The sequence below is a fragment of the Arachis ipaensis genome, chromosome B9, assembly GCF_059453495.1.
Source record: "Arachis ipaensis isolate K30076 ecotype BB chromosome B9, ASM5945349v1, whole genome shotgun sequence".
Lineage (NCBI taxonomy): Eukaryota > Viridiplantae > Streptophyta > Magnoliopsida > Fabales > Fabaceae > Arachis > Arachis ipaensis.
Window position 1 is genome coordinate 17,631,275 of NC_142444.1, and position 10,377 is coordinate 17,641,651.

The 10,377-nt window shown below is 29.1% G+C and overlaps 1 long non-coding RNA gene across 1 annotated transcript; it reads right to left on the reverse strand.

The window, feature by feature from the left end:
* Positions 1-4,438: 4,438 nt before the first annotated feature.
* Positions 4,439-9,839, reverse strand: LOC148543895 (uncharacterized). Its single transcript, XR_015900001.1, has 2 exons — positions 9,457-9,839; positions 4,439-9,056 (listed from the first exon to the last, which is right to left on the reverse strand). It is a non-coding gene; the product is annotated as an uncharacterized LOC148543895 (long non-coding RNA).
* Positions 9,840-10,377: the final 538 nt, after the last annotated feature.

Consider the following 10,377-nt stretch of genomic DNA (forward strand, 5'->3'; position numbering starts at 1 on the left):
CTACTATGAGGCTCAAGTGCAATTTTAGGGACCACTTTGAAGCTTATCTCTTGTACGAATTCATCATTAACATTAATTAAAGCTATGTTTGTATATCTTCTAAGTTCTTATTATGATTTGATACATGATAAATAGGTCACTCCCAATTTGGATTGGAGAATAGTTCAAGTACTGCTAGAGGATGGGAATGATCTTGATCAATTTGGTTGTTAAAAGGGTGTTTTCATTTACACTGGTATGTGATCAATTGAGATTAATTATTTATTTATTTTATTTTCTGTTATTTTCCATCATTTTTTGTTTCTGATTTAACAATAGAAAATAAAAATGAAAAAAATTGTGAAAATTACTTAAACTTTGGGGGAAATCAAATTTATTGATATGAAAAACTCTGAAATGAATAAAAAAATTATATTATGATATATTTTTTCTCAATATTTAGTTCTTTTTAACTATCAAATTTATTGGATGAGGCCTTCTCCGGCGACTACTATGATTATACCTCTTCGGACGGTGGAACTTGATCGGGGGTATCCAAGGACATTGTCTCTGACAAAAATAGCATGAAGCAGATGAATGAAAGCCCCTTTTCACTTAGAACGGTCGATTCCCAACATCACCAAGGTATATAGATTCAACCAAGATATTTTGATAGTAAAAAAAAATTTCCTAAAAACAGTCAAAAATAAGTTTATTTGAATAAATATTAAATAAAACAAGTTTAAATTTTTTTTCCTTCCTAATATTATAGTAGATTTAGAATTATTCTTTGTTTTGGACAATCTTTGAGATTTTTGAATTTCAATTTTAATACTTTATTTGAAACTAGTTGTGCCTTCTTTTTAATTCTGAATACTTTCTTGTTTGCCTTTTCTAGTGCTACATTTTGGTCTTGATCCCTTGAATTTTCACTATAGTAATCAATTGGCCTTTATCCCCATTCCAAAATGCCCTCAATACTTACAATCTTAACGAAATTAGAAACTGCTTTGACAATAAATTCTGGACATATTTGCTTTTCAATATAGTATTTTTTTTCTGATTGTCTGCAAAGTATTCATTGCTCTCACTTTGGACTTATGTCAATGATAGGCTCATATATATCTATTCTGCGGTACAAGAGCATTGAATGTTTGAAGCCTATTGGAAAAGATTCACTTCTTGGTGCCAGTGGGGAAATAAGTGATTTTTAGGAGATTCTACGCTACCTTGATGAACTTATGTGAGCATTTTTCCCCCAAAGCAAAAATTGTTACCGAGTATGCACTGGAATTTCAAATTAGGGAACAATAGAAGGGTCTGCTTGATTAAATGATTTAGCTTTACATATTCTTGGTTATTCATATGTTTTGGACATAGAGTAAAGAAGTATATTTTTCACCTTTTCAATGTTACAAGTTGAAATTTACCAAGTAACTCTGATTGAGTTTCGAATCGTTGCAAAATGATATGTTGCATTCACGAGGGAGTGTCTATGGTATTTTTGTTGTGCTTATTGTGATATTGAATATACAAGGCTTGATTTAATCTCCAATCATGGAACTTCTTTTCTTCCTTTCCTAATTGTGACTTTTAGGTCAATTTCAATTCTGCAATTTGTCAATTTTCTATTTCTTTTTTTTTCTCTCTTCTTTTAATTCTTGTTGTACGATCTTTTTTCAAAACTTTCTTTTATTCTGTTTTTATAATATGTACAACTATGATCTCATAAATTTTAAACTATTATTGCATGATTGTTGTGCCTCTGTACGGTTAGGAGGTGCCCTACAAACTTTCCTTGGGCATCAATGGAACAATGGCTGACCTAGCTACTCTTGCTTCCTCCCCTTGAGCTATAGAATCACGTTGCCACTTTAAGTGCAAGTAAGTTGACTTTGATCATTCTTTTTAATTAGCAAGAGAGTCATAAATCAACCTTCAAATAGAAGAACTTACTCTCAGTTTCAGTTCATTCTTTTCGTGACTACTGCATACATAATGCTTTTGTCAATGAGTAAGCCTTTGTATTAGGTAGGTGTTTGATATTCACAGAGGGGACAGGATAACGTGTTGGGAGGGTTAAGCTTTTGTTATTTTCTGTAGTTAGCCTTTCTAAAAGTTGCTTCCTGACTCACCACCTGTGAAACATTTCTGTTGAGGCATTTTTATTTTAGTTTTCAGAGTCTCTAATGATGCTGAGTACTGTCTACACAATCTTGTGCATTATTATGATTTCTAATTTGGAATGGTCCTGTTTGAATGTAGATAACGTCCGTGGCTTTCCCAGGAAGATCTTCATGCATTTTAATTAACAGCGAACTCCGACCGTGCGAAAATTATGCTCTTGTTAGATCCATTTCCTCTTAGTGTGATTTTGCAATTTGTAAGTGTTCATTCGATTTGCAGCATGATATATTTTGCAGTGTGGTTCTTATTGTTTCTATCTGCGATCATTTGCACATTGGATTATATAAAAATCACTTTTCATAGGTATTGAAGTGTCATTCTGCTTTTACTTATGTGGTGGAGAAAGATTCCTAAGATTGTACCTATGCTTTCATACTCTGGTTAGAAGTTGATAACATGGCACTGACATAGACCTCTCTGCAATTCAGGCACCACCTCTGATAGTGTTCTCTTCCGGTTATGCAGGACTCATAGGTAATTTACTTGATGGTTGTTTAGCATGATTTATATATTCTTACAAAGTCGTTTGGTATCGGTTCAAGCTTGAGCCACGTTTGAGTTTTTAAGGAAAGTTTCACATGAACACAAGAATATCTGTTCAAAAGTGAAGAAAGATCTGATTGTTGGTGATCTGAGTAATAATTTTTAACTAAAATACTTTTCATTGTGGTCTATAGATTTCATTCAAATCATTAAAAAATAAGTATTACTTTTTTCAAACTATAATTATGGTGAATATTAGTTGGTTCTAATTTTCTTTGAGTTGATTAAAATTTTATAAAAATGTGTTAATTTTATTCTGCTACAAGATTATATAAAAAAAATATTTAATTAAAAAGAGAGAAGTTGAGAATAGAAAAGGTCAGTTTTTTATTACTTGAACTCAAGATCATTAATTAAGTCCTATTAAAAAGACTTTTAATACCAAAATTATAAACAATAATCAATTTTTCTTTTAACATGTATCATATTTAAGAAGGACCAAATATTTTATAAAAAAATAAATATATTCGTAATTATTTTTTATCTAATTTTCATAATTTGTATGTTAATGATTTTTTTGTCACGTAAAATTTTGATCAATTATTTACTTATTTATTGTTTTTTCTTTTTAGCTTTTTGTGATTTTTTGTCATTTTTTATGCTCATTAACAACAGAAAAAAAAGTTGAAAAAAATGTGAAAATTACTTAAATTTTAGGATAGATAAAATTTATTAATATAAAAAAACTCAGAAATAAATAAAAAAATAATTCACGATATATTTTTTTCAAGATTTAGTTCTTCTTCTTAATTGTCATAAATACTAAAAAAAATAAGTAATTCTTAACAATTCGAATATTAAAAGTCTTTTTAATCATTAGTAATTAATTCTTCATAACGGTCCAGTGTAATTTTTTTAAAAAAAAAATATGTAAATATCTTTTATTTTATCTTTCTTTAATTTTTCACTATCTTTAAGAAGATCAGAAGTAATCACCAACAAAAAGTAAAAAGCCAAACGTCACCACCCACTTGCCCCCACCATTCCCCAAGACAAAAAAAAAAAGAAAGAAACGTGACAAGAGCAATATACTTCACCCAAGTAACAAGGGACGTGCTGTTCAGGTAAATCCTCTAAAAACTGAAAACCGAAGAATCAAGTTCAGCTTTTGCCCTAATGGTTGCCCTGGTAACGCAATTTTTTGTTTAGTATTTTTTCTTTTGCTTTTCTTTTCAGTTTTGCTAGCTTTCTTTGCCTTTAAACTTTTTTTTTTTGGACATGCATGTATCATTCAATGAAAGCTTAGCTGCCAATTTAAAGCGACAGAAAGAAACAGTTGATTTTCAGAACAAGACATGTCTCATACTTCCATGAGCGCAACATCTCATTCTTATTAAGTTGTTTTTATTTATGTTTTCTGTTACCATGATTTTAATTTTATATTTAAAGTCTTTTTTCTTATTTACAAGGATCAGTTATTTTGCAAAGTACTCCAACTATTAATCCCAATTTCATATTATCAGGTTTGGCTTTATTCTTTTAAGTTTTGTAATCTCTTCCTCAACTTAAAAAATAGTCATTGTTTACATTATTTTATCGATTATTTTAAAATATAAAAAGGATTTTTTTGAAATCACTTTTATCATATTTATAATTTTTGAAAATTCATTTTGGTCTTTTATATTTTATTATTGATTTAATTTTTGTATATTTTCTTTTTTTCATATCATTTATTATGCATATTCTAATTAACAAATTCATAATTCATGATTGTTTGTTTAAATAATTATTAGTAATAGTAGTTAGCTTTCTGAAACTTCTGAACATTATAATTCGGATTAGTAGAAATTCAACTTATTAGAATAAATAACAATATTTTTGTTCATCTATTTCTTCTTTTGTTTATCAACGGTTGCTGTTCCTTCTTTATGTTTCTGGATTCAATTTTATCACTTGTTTTTCCTGAATTTGTTGAAATCTTCTATTAGGATTTACTTTATTATAATACTCTGTTTTGCAGTAAGAGACAAGATCTTTTGTTTGTTCTCGAATCTTTATACGAAGTCTATCTATCTCATAAGGCTGAATGGCGATGCATGCCGATAGAGAAGATCCAAACAGGTATGTTGCTGAGTATTAGAGAATATCTTTTCTTTGGTACGTTTTCAATTTCATTGAAGTCTCATCTACTTTTCCATCCAATATATTTCACATTAGCTTGTGAAAATTTTAATGTCAATTAAATATCGATGTTATGCCATCTATAATTTTTTTAAATTCTTACTCAAATATTTTTCATGTTGTAATTTAATTTTATTGGCTTTTCATTTATATGTAGGCCACATTTCATAACTTGTCGTAATCTCTAAAATATGTTGTATAGTAGTTTTTCAAAGTGGTTTCTTGGGTATTTTTCATAAATATGCTCTTAATTTGTTACTTTTTTTTGTATACTTAGTTAGTTGGTTTCTTGGTTAAAAGTCTCAGTCTTAACCTCTAATGATACCATTTTGTGTTAATAGGAAGTTTTTAGCAACCCAAGAATATTGGCCCAACGGAAAAAAAACGGATTTTCAGATTTTGCCTTTTCAATGACCAGGTAACCAAATATATTATGGAATATTATATCATGCATGTTAACTGATTAAAGAGGTGGGTTAAATCTTTAACTTCGAATGCTTTGTTTTTAATTTATATTCAATTAGTCGTCTTTTCTACTTTCCTCTTCTTGTTAGTTTCTTTTGCCTATTAGATAACTTGATTAGCTAACTCTGAGTTCCTGATCTTTCTAATCTAAAATGGGTGTAGACTACAACAACTTTAAGAAGATTAATTTTGATAAATTATCAATGTACATTCAAAATAAATAATATAATATTTACTAATCATACATATAATGAGAGTAACTTTGAAAATTCAGCATTTATTAATACGTGAAAACATGATTGAATGTTTATGTAGGTGTTTTGGTTTCAGAATCCATCAAGATAACAGCAATTTCTTTTTCATTGTTTCTTTCAAAATTTCAGTATTTTTTCATTTATGTGTTTCTTACTTAGTTACCTATTTTTGTGATGCTCATTATAATGCCAGTTCATTTAGATGATTATTTTTCTCTTGTGTTGCTCAGTTGGTAATAATGATAGATTTAAATGTATATATACATCTCTTTACTAAATGATTATGTAATATTATGTGATGCATTTTTAGCATGCTTTGTTAGACATGAATTAACTTTAGGAAGAAAATTGAATATAGGGTGAGAGAACTTTTCCCCCAACTTTTGTTTCAACTCATGGCGAAGAATTAAGGACAATGTTCTATGTCATTGATGAGCTAGATAATTGTTTACTGCTGGAGCTGAGAAAAAACAATGATCAGTTGCTTATAACTGATACCTCATTTGAACAAATTAGATCTTTCTATTTTATCAATAGAGGGGCATCTGATCAATTTAGATATGTCGATTTCGAAATTTTTTTTATTTCATTATTAAATCACGACAACCAGCCTCTCCAAATTCACCTTAATACCCAGAGACACTTGATAACATATCAAGAGTGTTTCACATAAAATATACCAGGATTAATGAGGACTCATCACCTGATGTGATGGTTCTATCTGGATCTAAACCATCTGATGATGAATTTTTATCAGACATGAAAACAATGATGAAGATGGGACACTGGAAGGGGATAATCCCATAGATTTGTGTGGTAAAAGCACTTTATCAATGGAGGTCCACGAACAAAGTAATGAGACAAACGAATTCTCTGATAATGGGTAATGCTAAATGTAACTTTTTTTTTTTCTTGTGTTTTGGATTTTAATATCATGGTATAAATCGGTATTTTTTTAATGTGATGACTAACATGTTTAAAATATCTTGAATCAGATACACTCTAGAGGTTTATTATCAAAAGACCATCACTTCGGATCTGGGTCAATCTAGACTGGTAAGTTGATCTCAAAAGAGTGATTTCTTTATTTTTTTTTTCTTACAAGCTTATTAAATATTCTTCCTAAATCTGTTATTTATTGTGTATAAAAATACTATTTTTATCTTAACTAAGAATTATTCATTACAGTATCTGCCTTCAAAATTTACTGCATATCTTAAACTATCTGGAGATGGTTCGATTTGGACGAGCACTGGTCCACCTTCCAATGTATAGAAGAATGTGTTCTTTTTCAACTTACTGAAAAGTGGAGAAAGAGATGGAGAATGCAAGTTTGGGGTCAGGTGGAATAAATCTTTTCGAGTATACAATTTAAAGGAGGGAGAGAAGATTACCTTAAAACTCGACTCGCTACCTAACCGCCAAATAGAGTTGTCGATTCAACGATGTTAGACCTCCTATGTATAACTCTGTTTAATAGATATTTTAAACTATATGTTAAATTGTTTTGGCCATATTTTGTTTTTTGATTAATGAACAAATTTATATATGTTGTAAATATTTTGTTTAGCTATCAATCTTGACAATCTATGTTTTTAAGATTATGCATAATAGTAAACTACATAGATTGTCAAGATATCTATTGACAGCAAAAGAAAATATTTACAACATATATAAATTTGTTCATTAATTAAAAAACAAAATATGTCGAAAACAGTTTAACATATACTTCAAAATATCTATCAAACAGAGTTATACATAGGAGGCCTAACATCGTTGAATCAACACTCTATCTGACGGTTAGATAGCGAGTCGAGTTTCAAGGTAATGTTGTCCCCCTCCTTTAAATTGTATTCTCTGGAACGTGGACTAGTGATCGTCCAAATCGAACCATCTCCAAATAGTTTAAGATATGAAACAAATTTCGAGGACAAATACTGCAATGAATAATTCATAGTTAAGATAAACATAGTATTTTCATACACAATAAATAACAGATTTAGGAAGAATATTTAATAAGCTTGCAAGAAAAAAATAAAGAAATCACTCTTTTGAGATCAACTTACCAGTCTAAATTGACCCAGATCCGATGGTCTTTTGAAAATAAACCTCTCTGATTTAGGATATTTTAAACATGTTAGTCACTACATTAAAATATTAAAATCCAAAACACAAGAAAAAAAAGTTACATTTAGCATTACCCATTGTCAGACAATTCGTTTGTCTCATTACTTTGTTCGTTGACCTCCATTGATAAAGTGCTTCCACCATACAAATCGATAGGATTATCCAGATTATCCCCTTTCAGTGTCCCATCTTCATCATTGTTTTCATCACTGTAAACTCATCATCAGATAGTTCAGACCCAGATAGAACCATCACATCAGGTGATGAGTCCTCATTAATCCTGGTATACTTTATGTGGAACATTCTTAATACATTATCAAGTGTCTCTGGGTCCATTACCTCAGGCACACATGAGTCAGGATCGAGGTGAATTTAGAGGGGCTGGTTGTCGTGATTCAACAATGAAATAAAAAAAATTCTGAAATCGACATATCTAAATTGAACAGATGCCCCTCTATTGATAAAATAGAAAGATCTAATATGTTCAAATGAGGTGTCAGTTATAAGCAACTGATCATTGTTTTTTCTCAGCTCCAGTAAACAATTATCTAGCTCATCAATGACATAGAACATTGTCCCTAATTCTTCGCCATGAGTTGAAACAAAAGTTGGGGGAAAAGCTCTCTCACCCTATATTCAATTTTCTTCCTAAAGTTAATTCATGTCTAACAAAAGCATGCTAAAAATGCATCACATAATATTACATAATCATTTAGCAAAGAGAAGTATATATACATTTAAATCTACCATGATTAACAACTGAGCAAATAATCACCTAAATGAACTGGCATTATAATGAGCATCACAAAAATAAGTAACTAAATAAGAAACACATATCAGGTCTTTTTGAATGTCCAGGAAAAAATACTGAAGTTTTGAAAGAAACAATGATGAAAGAAACAATGAAAAAGAAATTGCTGTTATCTTGATGGATTCTGAAACCAAAACACCTACATAAACATCCAATCATGTTTTCACGTATTAATAAATGCTTAATTTTCAAAGTCACTATCATTATATGTATGATTAGTAAACATTATATTATTTATTTTGAATATACATTGATAATTTATCAAAATTAATCTTTTTAGAGTTCTAGTCTACACCCATTTCAGATTAGACAGAAACTCGGAGTTAGCTAATCAAAGTTATCTAACAGGCAAATAAAACTATCAAGAAGAGGAAAGTAGAAAAGACGACTAACTGAATATAAATTAAAAACAAAGCATTCGAAGTTAAATATTTAACCCACCTCTTTAATCGGTTAACATGCATGATATAATATTCCATAATATATTTGGTTACCTGGTCATTGAAAAGGCGAAATCTGAAAATCCGTTTTTTTCCGTTGGGCCAATATTCTTGGGTTGCTAAAAACCTCTTATTAGCACAAAATAGTATCATTAGAGGTTAAGACGGAGACTTTTAACCAAGAAACCAACTAACTAATTATACCAAAAAAAAGTAACAAATTAAGAACATATTTTTGAAAAAATACCCAAGAAACCACTTTGGAAAACTACTATACAACATATTTTAGAGATTACGACAAGTTATGAAATGTGGCCTACATATGAATGAAAAGCCAATAAAATTAAATTATATGAAAAATATGAGAAAGAATTTAAAAAAAACTATAGATGGCATAACATCAATATTTAATTGACATTAAAATTTTCACAAGTTAATATGAAATATATTAAATGAAAAAATAGATGAGACTTCAATGAAATTGAAAACGCAGCAAAGAAAAGATTTTCTCTAATACTCAGCACCATACCTGTTTGGATCTTCTCTATCGGCATGCATCGCCATTCAGCCTTATGAGATAGATAGACTCCGTACCAAAGATCTTATCTCTTACTGCAAAACAGAGTATTATAATAAAGTAAACCCTAATAGAAGATTTCAACAAATTCAAGAAAAACAAGTGATAAAATTGAATCTAGAATCATAAAGAAGGAACAGCAACCGTTTATAAACAAAAGAAGAAATAAATGAACAAAAATATTGTTATTTATTCTAGTAAATTGAATTTCTATTAATCCTAATTATAATGTTCAGAAGTTTCAGAAAGCTAACCACTACTACTAATAATTATTTAAACAAACAATCATGAATTATGAATTTGTTAATTAGAATATACATAATAAACGATATGAAAAAAAAATATACAAAAATTAAATCAATAATAAAATATAAAAGACCAAAATGAATATTCAAAAATTATAAATATGATAAAAGTAATTTCAAAAAAACTATTTTTATATTTTAAAATAATCGATAAAATAATGTAAACAATGGCTATATTTTTTAAGTTGAGGAAGATATTACAAAACTTAAAAGAATAAAGTCATACCTAATAATATGAAATTGGGATTAATAGTTGGAGTACTTTGCAAAATAACTGATCCTTGTAAGGAAGAAAAAAAAAGTTTAAATGTAAAATTAAAATCATGGTAACAGAAAGCATAAACAAAAACAAATGGGATGTTGCGCTCAAGGAAGTATGAGACATGCCTTCTTCAGAAAATCAACTATTTCTTTTGCTTTAAATTGGCAGCTAAGCTTTCATTGAATGATACATGCATGTCCAAAAAAAAAGTTTAAAGGCAAAGAAAGCTAGCAAAACTGAAAAGAAAAGCAAAAGAAAAATACTAAACAAAAAACTGCGTTACCAGTGCAACCATTAGGGCAAAAG